This window comes from Anopheles moucheti, chromosome 3 (assembly GCF_943734755.1).
Source record: "Anopheles moucheti chromosome 3, idAnoMoucSN_F20_07, whole genome shotgun sequence".
NCBI classification, from domain to species: Eukaryota; Metazoa; Arthropoda; class Insecta; order Diptera; family Culicidae; genus Anopheles; species Anopheles moucheti.
In genome coordinates, this window is record NC_069141.1 from 20,918,490 (window position 1) to 20,935,165 (window position 16,676).

The following is a 16,676-nucleotide window of genomic DNA, read 5'->3' on the forward strand; positions in this document are numbered from 1 at the left end:
TATTAAGCGCTTTAAATGTTCACCTTCACAAGGCAGACCAGTCCACCGGGTCCACGAACACCTGACGAGATCAGAACCAGCGAGGGAAGAAAGGAAAAGAAAAACAACAAAACCCCTCGGCAAAGAATGAATGCGGTCAAAATACTATTTCAATCCCTTCTGCCAAATGGAAGGGCCTGTCAAGCCCCTCTAAAGCATACCTCGCCGGGTTGAGATATTGTCGTTCGAAAAAATGCGATTAAATTCCACCGTAACCGCCCTTGCATGCCTCGGTACCGCCTGTGTCGATCAGTGTGTTCAGAACATTAACCCGCACGCTAGCCCCGTAGGTTGCAACTGATCGCCATGGTATTTATGTGCAGGGCATTCGAAACGGGAATAGCTTAAATAGACACACATTTTGTTTGCGGGGTGAGTGTATGACCCGGAGTGCAGTTGTTGAGGCGATTTTCGGGTGTGCGGGTGAGCATGATCGAGGAATGTATGTTCAACATCGGGCGGCATTGTCGGGGCTTGTTATGGTGGCAGTGTAAACAAGAGGTTCTTGTTTGTTCGCATGAATATTAATCGCCTTGCGTTTCCACAACCCGAACGTGCTTGATGATGGTATGTGCTGTGAGGGTAAGATATTTCGGGCGGTGATATTTAAAGCTACAAAAAGGCACAGAAACAATTGCGACAGTAACAGAGATCAATCTTTAAGTGAAGCCTTTAAAATATCCTACAGGTAAAATATCACTTCGAAGAATTCTAACACGTCGCAACGAGACGGATATGTGAGTTGAAGGTTTAAAATGTACTGTCTCGATAATGCACTGCGAGTCGATAAGTGACTTCCTAATGGACAATTTATTACCATTTGTCCCCGTGACGCTAGGGCACGGCTGGTCCGATTATCTACACGAGATGAGGTTCAGACGAACTTCGACCACCGGCAGACACTGTAAAGACCGAGTGCGAGGTGCCAAGATACCTTCGGAAGGATTTCCACCATTGCCCACCGTGCTCAGCTACCTGCTGACCTGGACCCGGAACGCCACACGGTTTATCGCCTAAAGGGTGCATGTTACCTACTAGACCCGTCGTAGGCGTCAGGGTTGTGAGTGAGTTCCATTACCGCTATCTGTGTTACTAAACATTTCAATTATCCTGTCGGCCAGACAGCTTTGAGGCCCTTTTTCGTAGATGTGGGTGGCTAAGACCTCACGAGCAAAGGTTCAACACCTTTGAACCATTTGGCCCAAACGACTGTAGAGCACTTTAGCGTTGATGATCATATGATCCATTAGAAATATAAGGAGATTTGCAAGATCTAAGTGACTTTTTATCCAACATTATACAAAAGTCTTCAAGAATGTCTTCTAGAACTCAGGAAATTTTAAGTTGATTTTTTCAAACGATTCTGAGTTAAGAATTGATCTTCAAGTGATCACCATGGTGAAAGATTGTGACTGAGACAAAATTGCCATAATCATTTGTGCGTTTAAAAAAAAATCATTTAAAATAGCGTACTTACATTCATACTATCCGGATCCCCAAACCAAAGGCTTCACTCCATACATGCGTCGCTGTTAGCCTTCACCACCTGCTGTCGCCTTTAGCGTGTCGTGTCGTGGTGTGATGCAATCGAGTCCTAAAGCGAGAGATAACAACAAAAACAGAAAAAACGTACTAAATTAGTACACAATTTGCCGGTGACAAGTTGATGGCCCTTTTGGCCGAGACTCCAGCACGAAGATGAACCTGATGCAACGCACCGTGCAAAAGCAGATAAACAAACTGCCCATGATGCGCAATCATGGGACGGTTTCTTACGGCACGGGTGATCTGCAGTGCTCGCACTTACGAACATGGCGATCGCAACGTAAGCCGGCTTGTTTTGCGTGTCGACTGTCACCAACTGTGGCTAGACGAATTCGTTTTCATTAGACCAGGTTAGGTGGCACGACAAAATGGGGAGTGGAGGGAGGGAGGGGAAGAAGGGTGTGGAAGTACTCTCGTCCAGAGGAACTAACGTTACGTTTTTTGCCCTGCCCTGCCGGTCGGTAAGACGCTGTATAAGGGAAGCCAGAACCAGTTCGTTGGTGGCGTTGGGGAGATCCGTTACAGCGATGCCCAAGCACATTTCCTAACCTGGTCAGGTCGGCCAAGTCCGGGCCCCCTGTAATCAAATCGCCTGTCGAGCCCGAGCTCGCGCTCGCGGTTTCGCTTTCGTTTGGCCAGTTGGACGAGGGGTTTGTTGCGTAAGCCGAGACTTCGCTTAAGCAGGTCGGAGGCCACGTTCTTCGCATGCCCGTTGCCGTTCAATCGAATGATTAACGATGGGACCGAAGCGAATGGCGGGGGTGGTTAGTGCGGGACAGCTGGTGCGAGTTCCACTGACCGCCGAAGAAGCCGTGTAGCAGATTAGCGAAGGAATTTGGAACTCAACCCAGAAGACGCGGGAGGTTACCGCTGTGTCGTAAGTTATCGGTGATTCGATGCGAAACTTTATTTACCTATCGGTCGGTGGTCATAAAATGCATCGTTTACGCTGCAAATGATAGCGCTTTAAAGGCGGGTGAGAGAGTAACCGATTGCTGACCGCGTTGCTCGACAATAAAGTACAGCGATTGATGTGATCGGTTCTGACATTATGTAAAACTGTTTCCCATGGAGGTGCAAGTATTTAAAAACGCTTTATTATGGAGCTTAGATTAACGCGAGCAGATAAATGTTGTGGCCAGTCAAATAGATACCCCCCTCCCGAAATAGCTCTGCCGTGGTTTGTTTATCTATCGCAACACCTCGAACCATTCCCGGCACCGTTTTAGCAAAAGAAGGTCTCACTTTCTAACCGTCATCCGGCATCAATCAACACACCTCCCGACCTAAAAATCGGCACTCAATTTGGCACACGAAGCAGCTGTGACGCCATCACGCCACGTTTCCCACTCTCAGCGTGTCGGCCATGCAAAGCAGGGCAAACTGTGGAAGGAATGGTTTTCAAATCACCTCTTCATTAGCCCTGATCGGTCCACTTTAAAGTGACGCGTTTTGTTTTGCCGCTGTCGCTTGTCGCTTTTCTTTCCCGCGTGAAGCTGCGCCGTGATCTTCTTCAACGAAAGTGATGACGCGAAGCGAAACCAACACGAAAAGAATCTCATCCAAAGAGCTAGCGCAGTGCGCGCGATTCAACCGGTACGATCAGATACGAAAGATTTGTTCGGCAAGCGACGAACCCCCATCGGGGCGCATCGATGTACTTCCGTGTGATGGCAAACAATAGCGAACGAACGAAGCTGCTTCGGCTTGTATGTTTTGCATTTCTCTGCCGAGCCGTTTTAAGCCGAGTAAACAATTTCATTCGAATATAAGCATAAATATCGAGCACCGGCTATAAAGAGCTGGCGGAAATCGAACCGGGTGTGGCTGAACGCTGAATGCCTGAGAATTAAAACGGTGCAAATCTAGTAATGGTGAGACTTTTTTCCATCAACTCATCACACAGTTGGCAGTCGCTCGAGCAGGGTCTAAAGATGCTTCTATTGTTTTTTAAGTGGCTCCATCAAAGATTCCATATTAAACTAGTTTAGCACAGTTGCTCGTATACGAAGCCACCCTGTCTACTGCCAACAACTGATGCAGAATGCCCGTAAGTAATGGCTTTCGGTTGCTTTTAACAATGCCGCGATCGACAAACATTAGCAAATGTGAAGGTACGTTTTAGAAAATGCTACAAAATGAAGCTCATCCAGTGGGTGTGGAGGGGTTTTGGGCACACAAGCACCTGCATGATTAAAATGGGTGGCATTAGGCGTGCGGGAGGCATGTCTTCACTTGGCTTGTGCTATTTTGTGCAAATACGGTCGGCACCCGAGAACGTAGAAGATGTTGCATAAACAGGTGGCTAGAATGGCTAGACCCGATTACCAGGAAGTGGTCGCGAAACGTCCATTTTAATTTTCCTACAAGCATCGCCGGTGGTTTCTTCAAAGAACGAAAGCCGCCAAACCGAGCTGGACGAGAGCGTCATTGTGGAGTACGATCACAAATACACTTAAGCGGCAAGCCGGTTGCTATCGGTGGAAAGAAAATCATAATTTCTCTCGTGGGCAAAGCACCGACAGCAGAAGGGTGTGGTTGGTGAGTTTGATTGCTAAACGGGTCTCCCTTGACGGGGAGTTAGCGAGCTCCACGCAAGACACACCATCGCCAAAAGGGACACCATAACAAGCCATAGCAGCGCGCACGCAATGCAAAATGGGCGGCAGCAAAACCGATATTGCTTCCGGTTACGAACGTTCCGATCAATCATGCTTCTAGTAGTATATTATGTAAATATGTAAACCCCACGGTAATATCAATCAAGCTAAAGACGGGTCCACTAAGCGAAAGTGGTCTTGAGGCTTCCTTCAATGATTAGTTTTCAATCGGAAGTGAGCTTGGGAAAGCAGGCAAGTGGGAACAAATATACCCTCGCTCTTGCTCGCCCCTTTTCCCCCACTCGGACTTCTTAAGTGCGTTGTATACTTTGCAAAATATTTTCACAAATATTTCAAACTAATGGAAAGACACTCCCTCGGTGAGGTAAATATAGCAAAGAGGAGAGTAACAACAAACTCGACCGGGACAAACAAACACTGCGCCGGGGTTGCCACCGGTAGCATACCACCTGGCATAAAGTGCTGCCGGACGTCAGCCGTCGGTCACCATTCACGACACGTCCATTTCATTGGATTGGTTCGTGCAGAGCGTCTTTGAATAACTTCATAATCATTTCTAATGTGTTCATCAATGCCATCGCCCGGCACCAACCCGGCAAGTATGGATGCACCTTCATCCGGTAAGGCAGTAAGGGTGAAAACATGCAGACTGTTTGCGTAGCGCCCTGCAGCCGTGGCGAGTAAGACGAGGTTGAGATATTCATTACGTTGCCCCAACCTTGCTTCCCCGTGTGAATAAAGATGAAGCAAAGATGATGCTCCGGCTGGTTTTTACATCAACTTTCAGGTTTTCGGCATGCATGCTGTCATGCGGTAGGCCCCTGGCTTGGACGACACGTCGTGCTTTTGCACCCTAATGAGACATCTCGCTAAAACGGCGGATGACTGCGGAGCGCCGTGCCGATGACTTCAACGCGTCAGCAACAAAAAAAAAAACAACGAACCCGGCATAAAGTGGAAGAAAATCATACATCATCTGTAACAACAACGAAAAAAAAGGCCTCAATGAACCGACGCACCTATTGGCTTCTTCGACGAACGCGTTGGAATGTCAGCACCTTCCTTCCTTCCACGATGCCGATCCGATCTTCCAACGTTGTTTGGTGCTTTAAGAATGATGAATAAATAACCCGCTGTCCACGAGTTATAGCGCTGCGTTTGATGAAATTATGTACCGGTAATTTATGGGTTATGGCAAAATGGTGGCGGCATTGGGTGACTTATATTTTTGCCGGCCACTCACCCACCACACGTCCGCGCGTCAGGGTTGCAAAATGCGAAACAGATCATCCGAACATGGTTTGGAGACGAGCGTACGGGTTGGGATTCCGGAAAGTGAAAACTTTACGCACAACAAGACGATAATGATCGGTTTGGGTGAAAGGTGTGATTAAAACACTGTGCGGTTTAGGGAAAGGGAAGGGTGGGTAGTGTGGGAAGCGGCACTCAGTAATGATTGCGAAGTGCAGGGAAGCGAGAGGCATGATTTGTGTTATTGCAACAATGTGCAATTCTTGTGCATCTTTATCGCGATACATATTTACTGGGAAGGATATAATCAAGGGGACAAGCGAGCATAACGCATATTAGTATTCCAACTTTAGCTCAGTTACGAATAGAAATCGAGAAAAAAATGAAGGAAACTCACAGACGTTTGTTCAAATAAATCAATATTGATTGTGAACTTCTTCATGGTTCCCCTGCGTTGAAGAATAAATGTTATAAAAACTAGCGTCTGGTAGTTGTGCTGAAGTTGTGCCATGGAGAACCAAGCAGAATGCTTGTCAAAGTTTATTACTGCACACAGTTAATGTGCAATATTTGAAGTTCGTTCCACTTATCCAGCCCCGCTGACATCATCGGTTCTATCTCGCATTTTATATTTGGACACTTTGCAGACATCACGTCATCGTAACTTCGTGCGATTAAGCCCTTTTCACCCACGGATGGGATCACATTCGCCCAAGCGGTAGAATAGAGCTAACAAATAAAACACTCTACATCCTACACTATCCAACCCTTATGCAACTCACCACGAGGGAGTTTCGATGGAGACCGCCGAGTATACATCGGCACAGCCCACCAATAAAATTACCCCCAGCAGTAGGTCACAATAATACTCCAATAAGGAGTGCAAGCCACTTTTTGCTTCCGATTAAGGATTCCAAAGCCCCGTATCCCATGCAAGAACAAAGACTTTCCACTGTCCACTGCAATATTCAATCGGTGGCGCCTGCACTGGCGGATCACCCCGCACGTGTGTGTGAGTCGAGTTGGAGAAAAAAAACGGTGAAACTTGATCTACCACTCGGTAGGTATTAACCCAGAAAAGAAAAGACATGTCTACGTCCTCGAGCCACGATAACTGGCGGTGTTGTTTTGTACCGCGCACATCAATCGATGAAACATTGTTGACTGCTCATCGAGTTGTTTCGAGTCGTGGCGCGGCTGTCATTTGATAGCCATACTAATGTGCCCAACTGCCAAGATTGTAACGTCTAGTTTCTAGTTTACGAGCCTAAAGCTGCCACTTTCGATTGTCTCGATGATGTTAGCCGTGTATGCCAACATGCCGAAGGGATCTTCGGACGTCGTGTCGTACATTTTGACACCAGCAGTGAAGCAGACGACAGTAATGGTCGCTTACAGTCAGACATGTAAAATAACTTCATTGATGTATGTACATGAGTTTGCGCCATTGAACAAATTTAAGCATACTTTGATGCCATGCCATGCGGGTGCAAAAATGATGGGAAAATTCATCGCGAAAAGCGTCAACTTTCCTTACAGACAGGAGGTTTTGGGAAGGATTACACCTTTCCCCTCTCGATCGATAGAGTCATTAAGAGGCTTTACTAGATTGCGTACACGATCACACGGCAATTGTAGCTACTGGCTACGAAACGAAAGGGCAGCAAAGTGGCGAAAGTTTGTGACACTGATGTTCATGTTTGACATTTCTTACCACATTACAAGTTTGCAATGTCGTGCACTCGTTACTGTACATCTTCGAGCGGGCGAAAGATCCGGTACGCTTAAGGCTTGCTTTGAGGGACAAATGCGCCACTTGGCGCCGCTACCATTTCCATCAACGTCACCGAGAGTAACGGGAAGGGTACGTCAGAAATAATCATCACCTGTCCCATTACGGCATCTGTGTGGTATAGAAATCAAAACACCAAAAATAGAGATGAACTTGTACGCAAGTCTGGCCTCTTCCATTTAGCCGTTCGCCTGGGAGGGCTGTTTAAAAAAGGCAAACGTAGACCTTAATCAAATAAATCCCCAAAACAACCTTTACCATGGTAACTAGATGTTTCGAAAACCTGCCCCAAAAAAAAACGAAGCAAGCCACCGTTAGTAATAAAACTTAAAGCGTTTTGCGTTGACGGTCCGTCCATCCATTTCACTTCGGGGCCGAGTGTCTATGCCGGTAATAGCGAATAATTATTATTTTGAAGTCATAATTCCTACCATCGACGGTGGTTTCCTGCTTCACTGCAAACCTTTACAGTCCGGTGTCACATAAGGGAGGGAAAACACAACCCGCGGGAGACAACAAACGACACAGCGAGACAGTTATGTCCACTTCCTTAATTGCCAAAATTGAGTGGTGCTTGTTTCGGAGCGGGAAGTTGATTACACAATCCGAGGGCTTATCTAGTGCGATGCGACATTGAAGTTGAAGCTGGTTGGCGGCCCGCCGTCCACCATTAAGTGGACCACCGTTCGGAACGGTGGACAGGTGACAGGAACGAAGTTCTATGCGAGGCCGAGTCTGAGTGAAAACCCATTTTTGTTTACCGTTGTGTGTTCGCCTTCTAGAACATCGCTGATCGTATGGACCGCTATAAGCGAGCAATAATGTCCGAAAACCGAACGGTGTTGTAGAGTTATGTTACACGTGAGGTAATGCATTTGAGCAAACCCTAAAGACATTACCTTGCTTGGTGAAAACTTCAATCAAGGACTCCCCGTTGGGCAAAACGCACCTTTTTTTTCGGGAGGAAAGCCATAAGATTGGCCCGGTCTGGCAAATTGTTATGGCCGTCCAATTAACACATCCGCTCTCCAGTGGAGCACTGCCATGCATGCATCATCCCGTAATGAGGGTCATCCGTAGGCGCAGATTGCGCACCATCAACTCAACCGTCAAGGGTTCGTCGTCTGCACTAAACGCACGCCGAAATCTCCAAACCGCGATGTGGCTTCCTTCCATCATGGTTAGGATTAATTGGTTTTTTGGATCGTGATGCGCGAGAAGAGGGCATCACTTTACCGGCCAGCACATGCTCAATGACAGACCAGACTTGCTGTGCGCATTTCGGTGTGCATTTTGCGCTCTCCATTAGGCGTACAATTGCGGATGTGAACGAGCCCGAAATGCGGATACGCGGACAAGTGTTAAGGTCGTGATGGTATACAAAGAAAGATGCGCTTAGCCGGTGGGTGCCAGTTGGTGAAAGAGCGGAAGTGGAAAGAATAGACAAGGGAAAACCTTCCACGGTGACCACTTAGCTGCCGATGAGCTAACATTGGAAGGTTGTGTGTGTTTTGAAATTAACCGCAAAGGGGAAAGATCGGTGTGAAAGACTCGTTTTCTCCCAGCGTGTAAGGTGTAAGTTAATGGCTAGAAAGGCTAAATGGAACCTTAGTGTAGACCTTGGTACGACGCTACGAGGTTGATAGATACAGAAATAATTATGAAAAATCACATTCTTTCGATCGAACGCTAGTATGGTGGCTAGTGGAGACATTAAAAGGCTGGTGCCGTGACCAGGATTACCACTCACTTCATATGGGCAGCCACACAAATGTGTCAGTAAATCAGACAAAATTCGTTCAACTTTCGCTCGGGATGGGAAATCATTTCCCGTACATAAAACATACATTGCTTCAACACATCCAGAAACATTAGGTTGGAAACGAAACTCATCAAGCACTAAATCTAACCTAATTCGTTCGACACACGTGTGCTGCGGTGATCGTACTGTGCCGAAGATTGATACTCTGTTGATGATGATCTGGTGCCGTACCGTACCCATATACCCTTCTTAAATAAACAAACTTCCAGTAGGGTGGGTGTTATACTAGCCCAAATTCATTCATTCTTTCAGGGGAGCGATCGTTGCAGTGGGTTTGATTATGTTATTTTTTTTAAACACCTTCACCTCCCTCGAGAGCGATGATGCGTGCTCGGCGCTGAACTTGACTGAGTTTTACGTGCCGCCACTAAAAAGCATCCATATCGAACGGTTTACTGGCTGTAAAGGCACCCACCAGTTCAATGGCCAATGGTGTTGGATTTTATTTACACTGCAGGCAAAGGCAGAGAAGTAACAACAACACAACAAAAACAAATCGAACAAACCCACAATATCATACGCTGGCGTTTGATTCGGATTGAGCGCCACAGTAGCAGCACCTTGACCATGGCTTCGAATTCGAAAGTGGAGTAGAAGAAGCATCCAAAAATGCGATCAAGCGTGTGCCATTGAAGTGGATCATCGTGAAGGCCGCTCAGCGAGCACGGAAGTTTTGCGTTTGGGAAATGATTTAAGATGACGGTTACGGTAAACCGCGAGGAAGGATCATGCTTCGAGTGGCCAACATCTCGTTAGCACCTTGTTAGCGAACGACCTTTCAACGTGAGTTGCTTGAAATCTCAATTGATCGGTGTGTTATTGTTACGTTATGTAAAGTTGTATAAAGTTATCTGTTCCGATCTAAACAACCTGAGAAGCTGTCGCTAGCTGGTGATCGTAAAAGGTAAATCCTCCGACAAATTAATATCCCCCGCCAAGGTGATCAAACAGCTATCGGCACATTTTTTAATGTGGTTACCGAAAAGGAAGCTTTTAAGTTGAGCAAATGAAGTCGTAAGATACCGCTACCGGAATAATCCTATTCCCACCGGTGTAAATCACACTTTTCATTTCTCCTACACCGGATTGTCCGGATCAGGCTACCTGTTGGCGTGGTGTGAATGTGGCGCCATTCCGAATCTGAACCACGCATCAGTAGATTTTACGGGTGCACCAAGCCCACCTTGACTGGTTCATTTACTGGTGGATCGTATATCATCACTAAGCGCATGAGACCATTTAGAGTGCGATGGGGTGTTGTTGCTTTTGCAGATGGGAAGCTTCATTGCCAGGTGTAAGGATTTGCATTTGTGATCAGCCTAAGTAGGATAGATAACATCGAAACGAGGTGATGCATCCCACACACAGTACGGAAAGTTGAAGGATAACCTTCAACAGAAGATTGTCCTTTACGTCAAGGAAGTCAATTCTAAGCGGACGGTACAAGTACACTCGTGACATAACCTATTTCGCTGCTCGAACTATTTACACGACGCCAACAATCAAACGCAACTGTTTCCATTTTCTCGATACCAATCTCTTCTCACGATTCATCTTGCCACAATAGACTGCAATCAATTAAAGACTTGCCCCTTCTTCTCCATGAGGCCCCATGTTTATGTTTTTTCACCCTTCTTTTTTACCGTGTGGGCATGTTGCTCCTCTCACCTATCAAAGCAATCCACACCGATCGATCCGCTCCAATCGATCATTGGTGCACCGGGTGTGGGCTGTCAGTAGCATATAGATAACTGTACCTGTTAATGTGCCCAACCTGTCCGAAATCAACCCCCAGATGGTTATCGGTTTGGTTTTGGGGCGGCATACGTTTGAAAGGAATCAGGTGAGGAAAAGAAAAATAGCGCAATATTAACAAATTAACGGGCAAATTTAAGGTGAAAGAGCTCCCTGTTGAGGGTGTTACAAGCCATTGTGCAGATGGTCCCTCCCTGGTGGTCGGTGCAAAATGAGACACTTTACCCACATAAACGCAGTTAGCCGGTTAGATTTACTTCCATTCTTTCCCATTTGGTGGTTGGTTTTGGGGCGATTAATCGTACACTTAAGTTGCCCCGTTTTATCACACTGAAGTGCGGTTATTGAAGGTACACTTTTTCTTACCTTCGCCATCCTCATCGGTAGCGGGGAAACAAACGGTATGTGCTTACCGGACCAAACCGCGAGAACAATTTCGCGGATCCGCTATCACGACCACCACCACCGATTGGTAACTGTATCTGGCGGCCAACCGCTCTAGGGCTATTACGTTGCACACGTGATGAGCTTGGCAGACATTTTAAGATCTTGCGATTGTTCTTCTTGCCTGCTAGCTGTACTTAGTGATTGTTCATAATCCGTTCAGACATTGCTTGAATTGCTGGGTTTTCGTTGTACATACCATCATCCTCTTTCGTCATTCCGACCGTTCACGAAACCTCATCAATAAACGAAATGCAACCAACGTTCGCCAACGCAACGTCGATAGAAGAGTAGTGAGGATGGTCTGGAAATCCTCAATCGGTGTGCGGTGTAGGTGACATTGATTTCGGTAAAAATAAAACCCCTTTCCCCTTTTATCAGATAGCAGCGATAGCGATAACGATCGATTGGCCGAACGCAAGAGAAGGGGTTCGATCGATCATAGCCCCAGACCATGGTCAACCGTTGCATTGATAATTGATCGATAGCATTGCAATTATTTCGAGTTTAGTATGGTAGAAGGCAATTCCACAACCTCGTCACGTCTAAGCTGAAAATTATGGATTGGACCTTTGTCAATACATTTATCATCTTCATATGGGTAGAAATCGGTTAGCCATCCAGCACGAGGTCAGCGAAAGATGGTCGAAACAAGCGAAACGCAAATAATTGATTGAAATTGGAGAATGGAATTACGTCTGCAGAGTTCGGTTTGAACAGGAAGACTGAGATTTGGTTGATTATTCTAATAGAATAGTTTACTGCTACATCCGTTTCGGTATCTATTTAACTTCGTGCTTTTTTTCACTCAAAACCCTAACGTTAACCATTATTTTGTTATGTAAATTTAGCTCGTTTTGGATGTGGGAACTACAAAACGGTTCACATTATGTTGGATTAGAAAACCGAAAACAATTTATCGATTATAAGTTATGCCTTCCCGTTTCCACTGCACCTGTTCCGGGACGTCTTGTCAATCGCACTAAAGTTAAGTAGCTTATTCTGCAGCTTCATTGGATGCAGCTGGCGATACAACAAAAAGGGACCCCTCATGGGTGTTAATGAACTATTTATATTTAAATAAACCGTTATGGCATCAAATTGAAGTGAGCTTCGCATACGTATCTCGGCAAAATCAATCCCTAATAAGCTCATCTTAAGCCCGCTTGTTGGCTTTGAAGCATCTCCACAAGAAATTCGAAATCCCTCACATCAATAACTGTAACGATCGATTGAAACCTTCGTGTCACATTAAGGAACCTTTCGAATGGTTTCAGATTGAAGGAAAACAAACCATCAACCATGGCATCAATATCTCTTCAACTGTTTCGATAAACAAATCTATCCACGAGTGCTCTTGGGGGTTGAAGGACAGTTGGTTGGACCCTCATCTCTTCAGGTATGCAAATGAGCTGGAACGGTAAACGGGCTGTGCGCGATAGGAAGACTTTGAGCTGAGGTAGATGGAAAATGTCACCTGCTTTATCGTTGGTTGTCTTCCCTACGATAGCCGAGCGAAGCTCCAGTCTCGATCGATCACTTTACCGGCACGAACTGAGGGATTGCCATCCTACGCACTTGATGGATGCACTGCACGGCAGTGATCGTACATTGCGGCTTGACGAACTAGAACATTGGAATCTAATTAACCTATCGTAAAGAAAACTGTTTTACAGCTTAAAAGCAGGTCAAGCAAGCTTTACAGGCACCATCCAGAGACTGTAGCAATCTAGTTGGCAGCGACGAACAATAAAGATGAAGCACCCTGTGGTGACGCGGTGTGATAACACCTACCGAATAAAATCGCAACTAGGCCACCACCAGCCACCAGCTTACCATCTTAGATCGGACACGCGGAACTGCCGCACAAGTATAATGCGCCGCAAAAAAAAGAGGCAGAGGTTTAAGTTCCGCCCCAAAATTATCTCCACCCCAGGAAATGGACGCGTGAAGGACTGCAGAAACATTAATCCGTTTAGTCGCACATAAATGACAACGAGCGCTCCCACCGTCAGCCCGTTGATGCATTGTGAGTAACGGGGCGTTGAAGATATGATTTAAAGTGCGAGGGTACGTTCACACGGGTGACACCTGAAAACGGCCGACAATAACACATTCCATCCGTGTTCGCGCACACCACCCTAAACTGGAGAGAAGGCCACACCGGTTCAAATCTAAACGTTAGCGTGAGCTAGTTAAAACCCTGTGGCTAATTTGCGATAGTAAGGGAACTACAAACCATTCATCTCTCGAAAATGAACCTTCACAAACGATGGAGATCTTCTCGCTGCCGAAGAATGGCGTTTCGCTTGGAAGGAACTCCCTTAGGTATTTCAGACACGATGACGATGCTAAACGAAACCTCTAATCGTCAGTTGATGGGCACCTCGAAGGAATTCTATCCCGATGGAAGAGATCGAATTGGATGCAGCGATTCGGTATGCATCAACACCAGTTCCAGCAACACGAAATATGTTAAATAGCCTTGTTCTCTAGCCAGAAGTTCACGGTGTTGTTCTAAAAATAGCGCTCTTCCCGACCCCGGTGCGGAATGGAACGAAAGCTTCGTTGACTACCGTGGTACATTCGTTGGACGGGAGTTGTGAGAACGAGAAGAGATATAAAATAATCTATTCACGGCCAGGGCCACTCATCTGCCAGTCGCCGCGATGATGATGATGCTGGCGAATCACTGCTTCTCCTGTACCGATTCCGATGGTTCGGGGTGGCAATTGGTTACGGTTTCGAAAGGGGGCCCTACACGCTCCGCGCGGGCTTAGTCCGGCGAGCGATGCAAATCAATAATGTTCAATTAACAACGGTTCGCCGGTACGCTGGATTGGCGAGTGGCTACAGAGATGGTTATCTTACAGGGTGACGTAAAAAGGTTGATGTACATGAGAGTGTGGTCGCTTTGCAGGTTTTGCACACCTTCAACGTTCCGTAGCTCGTGAGGGAACGAGCTTTCATCTAGCATCATACGTGCGATATAAATTTGCCGGAACGATTAACACGAGCGATGTCGTCAGCAACGTTTTGCAGGTAGTGCTCACATCCGGCCTGGAACGGGATCTCACCTTAATGTACAACAATACATTTGCCAGTATACGATGATTAATCGTGTCAAGGTAGATGAAGAGTGCTTCTAGTGCTTCTACTGCAGCTACTGTGAGCATTCGATGGCTATTGAAACAACCCGGACATTCACAGAGTTCACGTTGAAAGGTGAGTGTTATATGTAATCTATATTTAACTAAATAATCCGAAGCATTTAAGAGTATGGTAAGCCGTAAAATATAGCATCGATAAAACATGCTACATACCCACCACCACAACTGATAAAACGAACGATACAAGGTGCATTGTTGCACGTCTGCTCTGGATCTCTTTAGAACATTCGACCACATTAGTTGCACCTATCGCGCTAACAAATGGCCGGACGAACAATATCAATTGCTCCCACACGGACCCCGAGTGGCAGTCGGTAAGGGCGAGAAATAAATAGCACACATTTAAGGGTCCTTCGTTTGCTCGCGCCTGTGAACAGATTTCTCTCCCAGAAGGGAACCAAATAGACGCCGAACAGACAGCATGTGGTGTTGGAGGTGAATTCTTATTAAAATAGCACCTCCAGGTGCGGTACACATTCGTTCGAGAGTGACCCTTGCAAAAAAAAAGGGGAGTTCCAGAGTATTTTTATTGTATGCCTTTACGGTAACCCGGTAAATCTTGGGCACGTTTTGTATTACCACGCGCGCCCCACATGGAAACAAATAAACATTTTCACCGCAAGAGGGCGTTGGTCTTAAAAAGTGGTGTTTTAAATCTTTAAACCACCAGGTAAAGCGAGCATTCCAAACGGCAAGATGCGAGCATCCGAGGATGGGCGTATGGTGTAGAATGTTGTACCAATGCCGAAACGTGTCCAGTACGCGGGAAGGCTCCAGCTCCATTAGCACACCGCAAACCCGATGGGTTGCTGCTGCACTGTACGGTTCTTGTTAATATGATAATTTACTGATCGTTTTCCCGCAGGAGTGCCACAGTGCACACCGGGTGTGATATGACGCCCGGAGACCGCTGGGCCACTGGGCGAAGGGAGGAATGTCTTGTACACCGAGAACTCCTCTTTTCGCTTCACTTGGTCATTACAACCGATGTTGAATCATTACCGTTCCGCACTGGCTCATTATTGCAGTAACACTACGATAGTGGTCTGCGCGGTCGATAGGCGTGAGGTGTTTGAAAGTAGCGGACCAACGAACCTCCTAAAGCCTGGAGGATCACCCTACGGGAGAGATCGTCCAGGAAAATGATTATGGAGCATGGAGATACACACGTTTGTATGTCGACATACATCGTATAGGGGCTCAAATTAATTGTAACAACGTCGCAGATAGCTTATGCATCCAACGCACATACGGCTCGCAAACAACGAAACTCTTGGAACTCCATATCTCCGTAGAACTTCAATTTGGAGACCATTCCATGCGCCTCTTTCGAGACACCGAGACCACAGAGACTGTTTGTTCGCCCTACATCTGTTTGTTCTGGACGGTTTTGGAAAGCGCTTTTTTCCCCCGCCCCGTTCTTATCAGTGATTTGTAGGCACTGCTCGCGGGACAGTGTGTGCTAACGAACGGCGATTTGTCTGTTGTTTGCCAGTTTGCTTAGAATCGCGTCCTACGAACGCCTACGCGCGGGAAATGCACTTCAATTTCCCTGCGGAAGAATGTGCTATCTGGGTCTTCTTCGTGTTGCTGTGAATGTTTGCCTATTTGCACGCACCTTATAATCTTTTTAGACCGGGTAGAGCTGGGTAGATTAACGGGACCGTAGTTGAGTGGTTGTAAATTGTTAGAAAACCCTAGCAAAAGATAGGCACGTGGATGGCATTCTGAGATGTGTTGAGACTACGGTCATAGATAGCAAGGTGTGTTTAAAAAACGAAACAATTCGAGTTATAAAAGATTCATATTTTTTACAATGATTTTGAAGGAAGTAGAAGTGAAAAGCTCGAAGAAATTGATAGTACACAACATGGACAACTCTCTTAAGCATCCATGACAAATTTACAATTATGAGATGTGAGTTCTTAATGCTTTCAAATATTGTTTAATCGTATGTATATGCACTACAATTTACGGCATTTCAATGACTCTGTATTACCGATGGGAAAGCTGCAATAATAACATCTAAACGAAGTCGAGAACAATGATATCAGCCAATCCAAATCGCTAATAATGCAGAAGAAAGTTTATATTAATTAAAATCTCATCGCTGCAATCAATTAACCGTAGAAATTCGATAGCGTCTCGACTACCGCAAACGGTGGCGTACAGAGGTTCCGCTGGAATCAGCTGGAACCCTGCTCAGCCCCGGGGTAAGATGTGTGCGACCGATGAGC

At 46.2% G+C, this 16,676-nt stretch overlaps 1 protein-coding gene across 1 annotated transcript in view; it reads right to left on the reverse strand.

The window, feature by feature from the left end:
• Positions 1-16,676, reverse strand: part of LOC128303970 (serine-rich adhesin for platelets-like) — a 64,115-nt gene that overhangs the window by 27,904 nt on the left and 19,535 nt on the right. Inside the window, exon 3 of the mRNA XM_053041079.1 lies at positions 1,517-1,633. The gene's annotated coding sequence lies outside the window, so the exon portion shown is untranslated. The remainder of the gene's footprint in view (positions 1-1,516; positions 1,634-16,676) is intronic.